At 46.4% G+C, this 13614-nt stretch overlaps 21 non-coding genes across 21 annotated transcripts; all 21 read right to left on the bottom strand.

The window, feature by feature from the left end:
* Positions 1-434: 434 nt before the first annotated feature.
* Positions 435-516, bottom strand: trnal-uag (transfer RNA leucine (anticodon UAG)). Its single transcript has one exon. It is a non-coding gene; the product is annotated as a tRNA-Leu (tRNA).
* Positions 517-734: 218 nt separating this feature from the next.
* On the bottom strand, positions 735-816 carry trnal-aag (transfer RNA leucine (anticodon AAG)). The gene has a single exon. It is a non-coding gene; the product is annotated as a tRNA-Leu (tRNA).
* A 492-nt stretch (positions 817-1308) lies between these two features.
* trnal-uag (transfer RNA leucine (anticodon UAG)) lies at positions 1309-1390 on the bottom strand. Its single transcript has one exon. It is a non-coding gene; the product is annotated as a tRNA-Leu (tRNA).
* A 218-nt stretch (positions 1391-1608) lies between these two features.
* On the bottom strand, positions 1609-1690 carry trnal-aag (transfer RNA leucine (anticodon AAG)). Its single transcript has one exon. It is a non-coding gene; the product is annotated as a tRNA-Leu (tRNA).
* Positions 1691-2182: 492 nt separating this feature from the next.
* trnal-uag (transfer RNA leucine (anticodon UAG)) lies at positions 2183-2264 on the bottom strand. Its single transcript has one exon. It is a non-coding gene; the product is annotated as a tRNA-Leu (tRNA).
* A 786-nt stretch (positions 2265-3050) lies between these two features.
* trnal-uag (transfer RNA leucine (anticodon UAG)) lies at positions 3051-3132 on the bottom strand. Its single transcript has one exon. It is a non-coding gene; the product is annotated as a tRNA-Leu (tRNA).
* Positions 3133-3350: 218 nt separating this feature from the next.
* trnal-aag (transfer RNA leucine (anticodon AAG)) lies at positions 3351-3432 on the bottom strand. The gene has a single exon. It is a non-coding gene; the product is annotated as a tRNA-Leu (tRNA).
* A 1066-nt stretch (positions 3433-4498) lies between these two features.
* Positions 4499-4581, bottom strand: trnal-uag (transfer RNA leucine (anticodon UAG)). Its single transcript has one exon. It is a non-coding gene; the product is annotated as a tRNA-Leu (tRNA).
* Positions 4582-4799: 218 nt separating this feature from the next.
* Positions 4800-4881, bottom strand: trnal-aag (transfer RNA leucine (anticodon AAG)). Its single transcript has one exon. It is a non-coding gene; the product is annotated as a tRNA-Leu (tRNA).
* Positions 4882-5373: 492 nt separating this feature from the next.
* On the bottom strand, positions 5374-5455 carry trnal-uag (transfer RNA leucine (anticodon UAG)). Its single transcript has one exon. It is a non-coding gene; the product is annotated as a tRNA-Leu (tRNA).
* A 1055-nt stretch (positions 5456-6510) lies between these two features.
* trnal-aag (transfer RNA leucine (anticodon AAG)) lies at positions 6511-6592 on the bottom strand. Its single transcript has one exon. It is a non-coding gene; the product is annotated as a tRNA-Leu (tRNA).
* A 492-nt stretch (positions 6593-7084) lies between these two features.
* trnal-uag (transfer RNA leucine (anticodon UAG)) lies at positions 7085-7166 on the bottom strand. Its single transcript has one exon. It is a non-coding gene; the product is annotated as a tRNA-Leu (tRNA).
* A 218-nt stretch (positions 7167-7384) lies between these two features.
* On the bottom strand, positions 7385-7466 carry trnal-aag (transfer RNA leucine (anticodon AAG)). The gene has a single exon. It is a non-coding gene; the product is annotated as a tRNA-Leu (tRNA).
* A 492-nt stretch (positions 7467-7958) lies between these two features.
* On the bottom strand, positions 7959-8040 carry trnal-uag (transfer RNA leucine (anticodon UAG)). The gene has a single exon. It is a non-coding gene; the product is annotated as a tRNA-Leu (tRNA).
* Positions 8041-8826: 786 nt separating this feature from the next.
* On the bottom strand, positions 8827-8908 carry trnal-uag (transfer RNA leucine (anticodon UAG)). Its single transcript has one exon. It is a non-coding gene; the product is annotated as a tRNA-Leu (tRNA).
* A 218-nt stretch (positions 8909-9126) lies between these two features.
* Positions 9127-9208, bottom strand: trnal-aag (transfer RNA leucine (anticodon AAG)). The gene has a single exon. It is a non-coding gene; the product is annotated as a tRNA-Leu (tRNA).
* Positions 9209-10274: 1066 nt separating this feature from the next.
* On the bottom strand, positions 10275-10357 carry trnal-uag (transfer RNA leucine (anticodon UAG)). The gene has a single exon. It is a non-coding gene; the product is annotated as a tRNA-Leu (tRNA).
* Positions 10358-10575: 218 nt separating this feature from the next.
* trnal-aag (transfer RNA leucine (anticodon AAG)) lies at positions 10576-10657 on the bottom strand. The gene has a single exon. It is a non-coding gene; the product is annotated as a tRNA-Leu (tRNA).
* Positions 10658-11149: 492 nt separating this feature from the next.
* On the bottom strand, positions 11150-11231 carry trnal-uag (transfer RNA leucine (anticodon UAG)). Its single transcript has one exon. It is a non-coding gene; the product is annotated as a tRNA-Leu (tRNA).
* A 1055-nt stretch (positions 11232-12286) lies between these two features.
* trnal-aag (transfer RNA leucine (anticodon AAG)) lies at positions 12287-12368 on the bottom strand. Its single transcript has one exon. It is a non-coding gene; the product is annotated as a tRNA-Leu (tRNA).
* Positions 12369-13159: 791 nt separating this feature from the next.
* trnal-aag (transfer RNA leucine (anticodon AAG)) lies at positions 13160-13241 on the bottom strand. Its single transcript has one exon. It is a non-coding gene; the product is annotated as a tRNA-Leu (tRNA).
* Between the last annotated feature and the right edge of the window lie 373 nt (positions 13242-13614).

Here is a 13614-nt window from a genome sequence, read left to right as displayed (position 1 = left end):
ATGGCCACAAGTCAGTCAGTTGACATTCCATGTGCCTTGGAGGAGCTCCTCCACAGATTAAAAGACCTCATAAATGCAGGGGTACGCAGTTACACTCCTGGAGGCCTCCCTATCTGCAGATTGCAATTCCATCTCTAATCAAACACACCTGAATCATCTAATCAAAGCCATTGGGCCTTACTCCAAAATGGCATCTAGCTGTGCTGAAGTTAAACTCAAAATCGTCAGGTAGTTGTCAATTTTCCAAAAAATCTTGAGTCAAATCGGCTGCTTCAATGATTAAAGACTATGTTATTATTAGATTCCAACTCATTTTTAAACTGAAATTACTACAATTGTAATTTTTGGTTGTCCCTGATTCAACAGGGTGCAGATTTCCTGCTACACAGTTTTGCAGCACACTTAAGGTGTATTGCCCTCTTTAAAATCAATGCTGGCAGTGGTGGGATTCGAACCCACGCCCCCGAAGAGACTGGAGCCTAAATCCAGCGCCTTAGACCCCTCGGCCACACTACCCCACTACTGTTTCTTTCGGGGGCCTTTTTCTGCCCATTTTTCTAGAATAGGAGAATATGTTGGGTGCGGACCTTCATTGTGAGGCCCTGAAGCCTGTCGAGTAAGGCTCAGGAAAGCAAAAGTGGCTGGTTTTGGAAGAGACTGGGAGCATGCAGTGTCATTTCTCCAGTCGTCTTGCTCAGGCATAGCAGCCACAAGAGCCTTCCAAAAGTGTTCCTTGGCAGCGGTGGGATTCGAACCCACGCCCCCGAAGAGACTGGAGCCTTAATCCAGCGCCTTAGACCGCTCGGCCACGCTACCATGCGAGAGTGCCTTCCCTGGGCCATTTTCGCCTTCTTATTTTAATTTAATGTCGCACTTGGCCACAAGTCAGTCAGTTGACATTCCACGTGCCTTGGAGGAGCTCCTCCACAGATTAATAGACCTCATAAATGCAGGGGTACGCAGTTACACTCCTGGAGGCCTCCCTATCTGCAGATTGCAATTCCATCTCTAATCAAACACACCTGAATCATCTAATCAAAGCCATTGGGCCTTACTCCAAAATGGCAGCTAGCTGTGCTGAAGTTAAACTCAAAATCGTGAGGTAGTTGTCAATTTTCCAAAAAATCTTGAGTCAAATCGGCTGCTTCTATGATTAAAGACTATGTTATTATTAGATTCCAACTCATTTTTAAACTGAAATTACTACAATTGTAATTTTTGGTTGTCCCTGATTCAACAGGGTGCAGATTTCCTGCTACACAGTTTTGCAGCACACTTAAGGTGTATTTCCCTCTTTAAAATCAATGCTGGCAGTGGTGGGATTCGAACCCACGCCCCCGAAGAGACTGGAGCCTAAATCCAGGGCCTTAGACCCCTCGGCCACGCTACCCCACTGCTGTTTCTTTCGGGGGCCTTTTTCTGCCCATTTTTCTAGAATAGGAGAAAATGTTGGGTGTGGACCTTCATTGTGAGGCCCTGAAGCCTGTCGAGTAAGGCTCAGGAAAGCAAAAGTGGCTGGTTTTGGAAGAGACTGGGAGCATGCAGTGTCACTTCTCCAGTCGTCATGCTCAGGCATAGCAGCCACAAGAGCCTTCCAAAAGTGTTCCTTGGCAGCGGTGGGATTCGAACCCACGCCCCCGAAGAGACTGGAGCCTTAATCCAGCGCCTTAGACCGCTCGGCCACGCTACCATGCGAGAGTGCCTTCCCTGGGCCATTTTCGCCTTCTTATTTTAATTTAATGTTGCACTTGGCCACAAGTCAGTCAGTTGACATTCCATGTGCCTTGGAGGAGCTTCTCCACAAATTAAAAGATCTCATAAATGCAGGGGTACGCAGTTACACTCCTGGAGGCCTCCCTATCTGCAGATTGCAATTCCATCTCTAATCAAACACACCTGAATCATCTAATCAAAGCCATTGGGCCTTACTCCAAAATGGCAGCTAGCTGTGCTGAAGTTAAACTCAAAATCGTGAGGTAGTTGTCAATTTTCCAAAAAATCTTGAGTCAAATCGGCTGCTTCTATGATTAAAGCCTATGTTATTATTAGATTCCAACTCATTTTTAAACTGAAATTACTACAATTGTAATTTTTGGTTGTCCCTGATTCAACAGGGTGCAGATTTCCTGCTACACAGTTTTGCAGCACACTTAAGAAGTATTGCCCTCTTTAAAATCAATGCTGGCAGTGGTGGGATTCGAACCCACGCCCCCGAAGAGACTGGAGCCTAAATCCAGCACCTTAGACCCCTCGGCCACGCTACCCCACTGCTGTTTCTTTCGGGGGCCTTTTTCTGCCCATTTTTCTAGAATAGGAGAAAATGTTGGGTGTGGACCTTCATTGTGAGGCCCTGAAGCCTGTCGAGTAAGGCTCAGGAAAGCAAAAGTGGCTGGTAGAGACTGGGAGCATGCAGTGTCACTTCTCCAGTCGTCATGCTCAGGCATAGCAGCCACAAGAGCCTTCCAAAAGTGTTCCTTTGCAGCGGTGGGATTCGAACCCACGCCCCCGAAGAGACTGGAGCCTTAATCCAGCCCCTTAGACCGCTCGGCCACGCTACCATGCGAGAGTGCCTTCCCTGGGCCATTTTCGCCTTCTTATTTTAATTTAATGTCGCACTTGGCCACAAGTCAGTCAGTTGACATTCCATGTGCCTTGGAGGAGCTCCTCCACAAATTAAAAGATCTCATAAATGCAGGGGTACGCAGTTACACTCCTGGAGGCCTCCCTATCTGCAGATTGCAATTCCATCTCTAATCAAACACACCTGAATCATCTAATCAAAGCCATTGGGCCTTACTCCAAAATGGCAGCTAGCTGTGCTGAAGTTAAACTCAAAATCGTGAGGTAGTTGTCAATTTTCCAAAAAATCTTGAGTCAAATCGGCTGCTTCTATGATTAAAGACTATGTTATTATTAGATTCCAACTCATTTTTAAACTGAAATTACTACAATTGTAATTTTTGGTTGTCCCTGATTCAACAGGGTGCAGATTTCCTGCTACACAGTTTTGCAGCACACTTAAGGTGTATTGCCCTCTTTAAAATCAATGCTGGCAGTGGTGGGATTCGAACCCACGCCCCCGAAGAGACTGGAGCCTAAATCCAGCGCCTTAGACCCCTCGGCCACACTACCCCACTGCTGTTTCTTTCGGGGGCCTTTTTCTGCCCATTTTTCTAGAATAGGAGAAAATGTTGTGTGCGGACCTTCATTGTGAGGCCCTGAAGCCTGTCGAGTAAGGCTCAGGAAAGCAAAAGTGGCTGGTTTTGGAAGAGACTGGGAGCATGCAGTGTCACTTCTCCAGTCGTCATGCTCAGGCATAGCAGCCACAAGAGCCTTCCAAAAGCGTTCTTTGGCAGCAGTGGGATTCGAACCCACGCCCCCGAGGAGACTGGAGCCTTAATCCAGCGCCTTAGACCGCTCGGCCACGCTACCATGTGAGAGTACCTTCCCTGGGCCATTTTCGCCTTCTTATTTTAATTTAATGTCGCACTTGGCCACAAGTCAGTCAGTTGACATTCCATGTGCCTTGGAGGAGCTCCTCCACAGATTAAAAGACCTCATAAATGCAGGGGTACGCAGTTACACTCCTGGAGGCCTCCCTATCTGCAGATTGCAAATCCATCTCTAATCAAACACACCTGAATCATCTAATCAAAGCCATTGGGCCTTACTCCAAAATGGCAGCTAGCTGTGATGAAGTTAAACTCAAAATCGTCAGGTAGTTGTCAATTTTCCAAAAAATCTTGAGTCAAATCGGCTGCTTCAATGATTAAAGACTATGTTATTATTAGATTCCAACTCATTTTTAAACTGAAATTACTACAATTGTAATTTTTGGTTGTCCCTGATTCAACAGGGTGCAGATTTCCTGCTACACAGTTTTGCAGCACACTTAAGGTGTATTGCCCTCTTTAAAATCAATGCTGGCAGTGGTGGGATTTGAACCCATGCCCCCGAAGAGACTGGAGCCTAAAACCAGCGCCTTAGACCGCTCGGCCACGCTACCATGTGAGAGTGCCTTCCCTGGGCAATTTTCACCTTCTTATTTTAATTTAATGTTGCACTTGGCCACAAGTTAGTCAGTTGACATTCCATGTGCCTTGGAGGAGCTCCTCCACAAATTAAAAGACCTCATAAATGCAGGGGTACGCAGTTACACTCCTGGAGGCTTCCCTATCTGCAGATTGCAATTTCATCTCTAATCAAACACACCTGAATCATCTAATCAAAGCCATTGGGCCTTACTCCAAAATGGCAGCTAGCTGTGCTGAAGTTAAACTCAAAATCGTGAGGTAGTTGTCAATTTTCCAAAAAATCTTGAGTCAAATCGGCTGCTTCTATGATTAAAGACTATGTTATTATTAGATTCCAACTCATTTTTAAACTGAAATTACTACAATTGTAATTTTTGGTTGTCCCTGATTCAACAGGGTGCAGATTTCCTGCTACACAGTTTTGCAGCACACTTAAGGTGTATTGCCCTCTTTAAAATCAATGCTGGCAGTGGTGGGATTTCGAACCCACGCCCCCGAAGAGACTGGAGCCTAAATCCAGCGCCTTAGACCCCTCGGCCACACTACCCCACTGCTGTTTCTTTCGGGGGCCTTTTTCTGCCCATTTTTCTAGAATAGGAGAAAATGTTGTGTGCGGACCTTCATTGTGAGGCCCTGAAGCCTGTCGAGTAAGGCTCAGGAAAGCAAAAGTGGCTGGTTTTGGAAGAGACTGGGAGCATGCAGTGTCACTTCTCCAGTCGTCATGCTCAGGCATAGCAGCCACAAGAGCCTTCCAAAAGCGTTCTTTGGCAGCAGTGGGATTCGAACCCACGCCCCCGAGGAGACTGGAGCCTTAATCCAGCGCCTTAGACCGCTCGGCCACGCTACCATGCGAGAGTACCTTCCCTGGGCCATTTTCACTTTCTTATTTTAATTTAATGTCGCACATGGCCACAAGTCAGTCAGTTGACATTCCATGTGCCTTGGAGGAGCTCCTCCACAGATTAAAAGACCTCATAAATGCAGGGGTACGCAGTTACACTCCTGGAGGCCTCCCTATCTGCAGATTGCAATTCCATCTCTAATCAAACACACCTGAATCATCTAATCAAAGCCATTGGGCCTTACTCCAAAATGGCATCTAGCTGTGCTGAAGTTAAACTCAAAATCGTCAGGTAGTTGTCAATTTTCCAAAAAATCTTGAGTCAAATCGGCTGCTTCAATGATTAAAGACTATGTTATTATTAGATTCCAACTCATTTTTAAACTGAAATTACTACAATTGTAATTTTTGGTTGTCCCTGATTCAACAGGGTGCAGATTTCCTGCTACACAGTTTTGCAGCACACTTAAGGTGTATTGCCCTCTTTAAAATCAATGCTGGCAGTGGTGGGATTCGAACCCACGCCCCCGAAGAGACTGGAGCCTAAATCCAGGGCCTTAGACCCCTCGGCCACGCTACCCCACTGCTGTTTCTTTCGGGGGCCTTTTTCTGCCCATTTTTCTAGAATAGGAGAAAATGTTGGGTGTGGACCTTCATTGTGAGGCCCTGAAGCCTGTCGAGTAAGGCTCAGGAAAGCAAAAGTGGCTGGTTTTGGAAGAGACTGGGAGCATGCAGTGTCACTTCTCCAGTCGTCATGCTCAGGCATAGCAGCCACAAGAGCCTTCCAAAAGTGTTCCTTGGCAGCGGTGGGATTCGAAACCACGCCCCCGAAGAGACTGGAGCCTTAATCCAGCGCCTTAGACCGCTCGGCCACGCTAATATGCGAGAGTGCCTTCCCTGGGCCATTTTCGCCTTCTTATTTTAATTTAATGTCGCACTTGGCCACAAGTCAGTCAGTTGACATTCCATGTGCCTTGGAGGAGCTTCTCCACAAATTAAAAGATCTCATAAATGCAGGGGTACGCAGTTACACTCCTGGAGGCCTCCCTATCTGCAGATTGCAATTCCATCTCTAATCAAACACACCTGAATCATCTAATCAAAGCCATTGGGCCTTACTCCAAAATGGCAGCTAGCTGTGCTGAAGTTAAACTCAAAATCGTGAGGTAGTTGTCAATTTTCCAAAAAATCTTGAGTCAAATCGGCTGCTTCTATGATTAAAGACTATGTTATTATTAGATTCCAACTCATTTTTAAACTGAAATTACTACAATTGTAATTTTTGGTTGTCCCTGATTCAACAGGGTGCAGATTTCCTGCTACACAGTTTTGCAGCACACTTAAGAAGTATTGCCCTCTTTAAAATCAATGCTGGCAGTGGTGGGATTCGAACCCACGCCCCCGAAGAGACTGGACCCCACTGCTGTTTTTTTCGGGGGCCTATTTCTGCCCATTTTTCTAGAATAGGAGAAAATGTTGTGTGCGGACCTTCATTGTGAGGCCCTGAAGCCTGTCGAGTAAGGCTCAGGAAAGCAAAAGTGGCTGGTTTTGGAAGAGACTGGGAGCATGCAGTGTCACTTCTCCAGTCGTCATGCTCAGGCATAGCAGCCACAAGAGCCTTCCAAAAGCGTTCTTTGGCAGCAGTGGGATTCGAACCCACGCCCCCGAGGAGACTGGAGCCTTAATCCAGCGCCTTAGACCGCTCGGCCACGCTACCATACGAGAGTACCTTCCCTGGGCCATTTTCGCCTTCTTATTTTAATTTAATGTCGCACTTGGCCACAAGTCAGTCAGTTGACATTCCACGTGCCTTGGAGGAGCTCCTCCACAGATTAATAGACCTCATAAATGCAGGGGTACGCAGTTACACTCCTGGAGGCCTCCCTATCTGCAGATTGCAATTCCATCTCTAATCAAACACACCTGAATCATCTAATCAAAGCCATTGGGCCTTACTCCAAAATGGCAGCTAGCTGTGCTGAAGTTAAACTCAAAATCGTGAGGTAGTTGTCAATTTTCCAAAAAATCTTGAGTCAAATCGGCTGCTTCTATGATTAAAGACTATGTTATTATTAGATTCCAACTCATTTTTAAACTGAAATTACTACAATTGTAATTTTTGGTTGTCCCTGATTCAACAGGGTGCAGATTTCCTGCTACACAGTTTTGCAGCACACTTAAGGTGTATTTCCCTCTTTAAAATCAATGCTGGCAGTGGTGGGATTCGAACCCACGCCCCCGAAGAGACTGGAGCCTAAATCCAGGGCCTTAGACCCCTCGGCCACGCTACCCCACTGCTGTTTCTTTCGGGGGCCTTTTTCTGCCCATTTTTCTAGAATAGGAGAAAATGTTGGGTGTGGACCTTCATTGTGAGGCCCTGAAGCCTGTCGAGTAAGGCTCAGGAAAGCAAAAGTGGCTGGTTTTGGAAGAGACTGGGAGCATGCAGTGTCACTTCTCCAGTCGTCATGCTCAGGCATAGCAGCCACAAGAGCCTTCCAAAAGTGTTCCTTGGCAGCGGTGGGATTCGAACCCACGCCCCCGAAGAGACTGGAGCCTTAATCCAGCGCCTTAGACCGCTCGGCCACGCTACCATGCGAGAGTGCCTTCCCTGGGCCATTTTCGCCTTCTTATTTTAATTTAATGTTGCACTTGGCCACAAGTCAGTCAGTTGACATTCCATGTGCCTTGGAGGAGCTTCTCCACAAATTAAAAGATCTCATAAATGCAGGGGTACGCAGTTACACTCCTGGAGGCCTCCCTATCTGCAGATTGCAATTCCATCTCTAATCAAACACACCTGAATCATCTAATCAAAGCCATTGGGCCTTACTCCAAAATGGCAGCTAGCTGTGCTGAAGTTAAACTCAAAATCGTGAGGTAGTTGTCAATTTTCCAAAAAATCTTGAGTCAAATCGGCTGCTTCTATGATTAAAGCCTATGTTATTATTAGATTCCAACTCATTTTTAAACTGAAATTACTACAATTGTAATTTTTGGTTGTCCCTGATTCAACAGGGTGCAGATTTCCTGCTACACAGTTTTGCAGCACACTTAAGAAGTATTGCCCTCTTTAAAATCAATGCTGGCAGTGGTGGGATTCGAACCCACGCCCCCGAAGAGACTGGAGCCTAAATCCAGCACCTTAGACCCCTCGGCCACGCTACCCCACTGCTGTTTCTTTCGGGGGCCTTTTTCTGCCCATTTTTCTAGAATAGGAGAAAATGTTGGGTGTGGACCTTCATTGTGAGGCCCTGAAGCCTGTCGAGTAAGGCTCAGGAAAGCAAAAGTGGCTGGTAGAGACTGGGAGCATGCAGTGTCACTTCTCCAGTCGTCATGCTCAGGCATAGCAGCCACAAGAGCCTTCCAAAAGTGTTCCTTTGCAGCGGTGGGATTCGAACCCACGCCCCCGAAGAGACTGGAGCCTTAATCCAGCCCCTTAGACCGCTCGGCCACGCTACCATGCGAGAGTGCCTTCCCTGGGCCATTTTCGCCTTCTTATTTTAATTTAATGTCGCACTTGGCCACAAGTCAGTCAGTTGACATTCCATGTGCCTTGGAGGAGCTCCTCCACAAATTAAAAGATCTCATAAATGCAGGGGTACGCAGTTACACTCCTGGAGGCCTCCCTATCTGCAGATTGCAATTCCATCTCTAATCAAACACACCTGAATCATCTAATCAAAGCCATTGGGCCTTACTCCAAAATGGCAGCTAGCTGTGCTGAAGTTAAACTCAAAATCGTGAGGTAGTTGTCAATTTTCCAAAAAATCTTGAGTCAAATCGGCTGCTTCTATGATTAAAGACTATGTTATTATTAGATTCCAACTCATTTTTAAACTGAAATTACTACAATTGTAATTTTTGGTTGTCCCTGATTCAACAGGGTGCAGATTTCCTGCTACACAGTTTTGCAGCACACTTAAGGTGTATTGCCCTCTTTAAAATCAATGCTGGCAGTGGTGGGATTCGAACCCACGCCCCCGAAGAGACTGGAGCCTAAATCCAGCGCCTTAGACCCCTCGGCCACACTACCCCACTGCTGTTTCTTTCGGGGGCCTTTTTCTGCCCATTTTTCTAGAATAGGAGAAAATGTTGTGTGCGGACCTTCATTGTGAGGCCCTGAAGCCTGTCGAGTAAGGCTCAGGAAAGCAAAAGTGGCTGGTTTTGGAAGAGACTGGGAGCATGCAGTGTCACTTCTCCAGTCGTCATGCTCAGGCATAGCAGCCACAAGAGCCTTCCAAAAGCGTTCTTTGGCAGCAGTGGGATTCGAACCCACGCCCCCGAGGAGACTGGAGCCTTAATCCAGCGCCTTAGACCGCTCGGCCACGCTACCATGTGAGAGTACCTTCCCTGGGCCATTTTCACCTTCTTATTTTAATTTAATGTCGCACTTGGCCACAAGTCAGTCAGTTGACATTCCATGTGCCTTGGAGGAGCTCCTCCACAGATTAAAAGACCTCATAAATGCAGGGGTACGCAGTTACACTCCTGGAGGCCTCCCTATCTGCAGATTGCAAATCCATCTCTAATCAAACACACCTGAATCATCTAATCAAAGCCATTGGGCCTTACTCCAAAATGGCAGCTAGCTGTGATGAAGTTAAACTCAAAATCGTCAGGTAGTTGTCAATTTTCCAAAAAATCTTGAGTCAAATCGGCTGCTTCAATGATTAAAGACTATGTTATTATTAGATTCCAACTCATTTTTAAACTGAAATTACTACAATTGTAATTTTTGGTTGTCCCTGATTCAACAGGGTGCAGATTTCCTGCTACACAGTTTTGCAGCACACTTAAGGTGTATTGCCCTCTTTAAAATCAATGCTGGCAGTGGTGGGATTTGAACCCATGCCCCCGAAGAGACTGGAGCCTAAAACCAGCGCCTTAGACCGCTCGGCCACGCTACCATGTGAGAGTGCCTTCCCTGGGCAATTTTCACCTTCTTATTTTAATTTAATGTTGCACTTGGCCACAAGTTAGTCAGTTGACATTCCATGTGCCTTGGAGGAGCTCCTCCACAAATTAAAAGACCTCATAAATGCAGGGGTACGCAGTTACACTCCTGGAGGCTTCCCTATCTGCAGATTGCAATTTCATCTCTAATCAAACACACCTGAATCATCTAATCAAAGCCATTGGGCCTTACTCCAAAATGGCAGCTAGCTGTGCTGAAGTTAAACTCAAAATCGTGAGGTAGTTGTCAATTTTCCAAAAAATCTTGAGTCAAATCGGCTGCTTCTATGATTAAAGACTATGTTATTATTAGATTCCAACTCATTTTTAAACTGAAATTACTACAATTGTAATTTTTGGTTGTCCCTGATTCAACAGGGTGCAGATTTCCTGCTACACAGTTTTGCAGCACACTTAAGGTGTATTGCCCTCTTTAAAATCAATGCTGGCAGTGGTGGGATTTCGAACCCACGCCCCCGAAGAGACTGGAGCCTAAATCCAGCGCCTTAGACCCCTCGGCCACACTACCCCACTGCTGTTTCTTTCGGGGGCCTTTTTCTGCCCATTTTTCTAGAATAGGAGAAAATGTTGTGTGCGGACCTTCATTGTGAGGCCCTGAAGCCTGTCGAGTAAGGCTCAGGAAAGCAAAAGTGGCTGGTTTTGGAAGAGACTGGGAGCATGCAGTGTCACTTCTCCAGTCGTCATGCTCAGGCATAGCAGCCACAAGAGCCTTCCAAAAGCGTTCTTTGGCAGCAGTGGGATTCGAACCCACGCCCCCGAGGAGACTGGAGCCTTAATCCAGCGCCTTAGACCGCTCGGCCACGCTACCATGCGAGAGTACCTTCCCTGGGCCATTTTCACTTTCTTATTTTAATTTAATGTCGCACATGGCCACAAGTCAGTCAGTTGACATTCCATGTGCCTTGGAGGAGCTCCTCCACAGATTAAAAGACCTCATAAATGCAGGGGTACGCAGTTACACTCCTGGAGGCCTCCCTATCTGCAGATTGCAATTCCATCTCTAATCAAACACACCTGAATCATCTAATCAAAGCCATTGGGCCTTACTCCAAAATGGCATCTAGCTGTGCTGAAGTTAAACTCAAAATCGTCAGGTAGTTGTCAATTTTCCAAAAAATCTTGAGTCAAATCGGCTGCTTCAATGATTAAAGACTATGTTATTATTAGATTCCAACTCATTTTTAAACTGAAATTACTACAATTGTAATTTTTGGTTGTCCCTGATTCAACAGGGTGCAGATTTCCTGCTACACAGTTTTGCAGCACACTTAAGGTGTATTGCCCTCTTTAAAATCAATGCTGGCAGTGGTGGGATTCGAACCCACGCCCCCGAAGAGACTGGAGCCTAAATCCAGGGCCTTAGACCCCTCGGCCACGCTACCCCACTGCTGTTTCTTTCGGGGGCCTTTTTCTGCCCATTTTTCTAGAATAGGAGAAAATGTTGGGTGTGGACCTTCATTGTGAGGCCCTGAAGCCTGTCGAGTAAGGCTCAGGAAAGCAAAAGTGGCTGGTTTTGGAAGAGACTGGGAGCATGCAGTGTCACTTCTCCAGTCGTCATGCTCAGGCATAGCAGCCACAAGAGCCTTCCAAAAGTGTTCCTTGGCAGCGGTGGGATTCGAAACCACGCCCCCGAAGAGACTGGAGCCTTAATCCAGCGCCTTAGACCGCTCGGCCACGCTAATATGCGAGAGTGCCTTCCCTGGGCCATTTTCGCCTTCTTATTTTAATTTAATGTCGCACTTGGCCACAAGTCAGTCAGTTGACATTCCATGTGCCTTGGAGGAGCTTCTCCACAAATTAAAAGATCTCATAAATGCAGGGGTACGCAGTTACACTCCTGGAGGCCTCCCTATCTGCAGATTGCAATTCCATCTCTAATCAAACACACCTGAATCATCTAATCAAAGCCATTGGGCCTTACTCCAAAATGGCAGCTAGCTGTGCTGAAGTTAAACTCAAAATCGTGAGGTAGTTGTCAATTTTCCAAAAAATCTTGAGTCAAATCGGCTGCTTCTATGATTAAAGACTATGTTATTATTAGATTCCAACTCATTTTTAAACTGAAATTACTACAATTGTAATTTTTGGTTGTCCCTGATTCAACAGGGTGCAGATTTCCTGCTACACAGTTTTGCAGCACACTTAAGAAGTATTGCCCTCTTTAAAATCAATGCTGGCAGTGGTGGGATTCGAACCCACGCCCCCGAAGAGACTGGACCCCACTGCTGTTTTTTTCGGGGGCCTATTTCTGCCCATTTTTCTAGAATAGGAGAAAATGTTGGGTGTGGACCTTCATTGTGAGGCCCTGAAGCCTGTCGAGTAAGGCTCAGGAAAGCAAAAGTGGCTGGTTTTGGAAGAGACTGGGAGCATGCAGTGTCACTTCTCCAGTCGTCATGCTCAGGCATAGCAGCCACAAGAGCCTTCCAAAAGCGTTCTTTGGCAGCAGTGGGATTCGAACCCACGCCCCCGAGGAGACTGGAGCCTTAATCCAGCGCCTTAGACCGCTCGGCCACGCTACCATACGAGAGTACCTTCCCTGGGCCATTTTCGCCTTCTTATTTTAATTTAATGTCGCACTTGGCCACAAGTCAGTCAGTTGACATTCCATGTGCCTTGGAGGAGCTCCTCCACAGATTAAAAGACCTCATAAATGCAGGGGTACGCAGTTACACTCCTGGAGGCCTCCCTATCTGCAGATTGCAATTCCATCTCTAATCAAACACACCTGAATCATCTAATCAAAGCCATTGGGCCTTACTCCAAAATGGCAGCTAGCTGTGATGAAGTTAAACTCAAAATCGTCAGGTAGTTGTCAATTTTCCAAAAAATCTTGAGTCAAATCGGCTGCTTCAATGATTAAAGACTATGTTATTATTAGATTCCAACTCATTTTTAAACTGAAATTACTACAATTGTAATTTTTGGTTGTCCCTGATTCAACAGGGTGCAGATTTCCTGCTACACAGTTTTGCAGCACACTTAAGGTGTATTGCCCTCTTTAAAATCAATGCTGGCAGTGGTGGGATTCGAACCCACGCCCCCGAAGAGACTGGAGCCTAAATCCAGCGCCTTAGACCCTCGGCCAAACTACCCCACTGCTGTTTCTTTCGGGGGCCTTTTTCTGGCCATTTTTCTAGAATAGGAGAATATGTTGGGTGCGGACCTTCATTGTGAGGCCCTGAAGCCTGTCGAGTAAGGCTCAGGAAAGCAAAAGTGGCTGGTTTTGGAAGAGACTGGGAGCATGCAGTGTCATTTCTCCAGTCGTCTTGCTCAGGCATAGCAGCCACAAGAGCCTTCCAAAAGTGTTCCTTGGCAGCGGTGGGATTCGAACCCACGCCCCCGAAGAGACTGGAGCCTTAATCCAGCGCCTTAGACCGCTCGGCCACGCTACCATGCGAGAGTGCCTTTCCTGGGCCATTTTCGCCTTCTTATTTTAATTTAATGTCGCACTTGGCCACAAGTCAGTCAGTTGACATTCCACGTGCCTTGGAGGAGCTCCTCCACAGATTAATAGACCTCATAAATGCAGGGGTACGCAGTTACACTCCTGGAGGCCTCCCTATCTGCAGATTGCAATTCCATCTCTAATCAAACACACCTGAATCATCTAATCAAAGCCATTGGGCCTTACTCCAAAATGGCAGCTAGCTGTGCTGAAGTTAAACTCAAAATCGTGAGGTAGTTGTCAATTTTCCAAAAAATCTTGAGTCAAATCGGCTGCTTCTATGATTAAAGACTATGTTATTATTAGATTCCAACTCATTT

The sequence above is a fragment of the Pseudorasbora parva genome, chromosome 21 (genome assembly GCF_024679245.1).
Source record: "Pseudorasbora parva isolate DD20220531a chromosome 21, ASM2467924v1, whole genome shotgun sequence".
In the NCBI taxonomy this organism is placed as follows: Eukaryota; Metazoa; Chordata; class Actinopteri; order Cypriniformes; family Gobionidae; genus Pseudorasbora; species Pseudorasbora parva.
The sequence above is the reverse complement of the archived record's forward strand: the minus strand, read 5'-3'. Positions and strand labels throughout refer to the sequence as shown.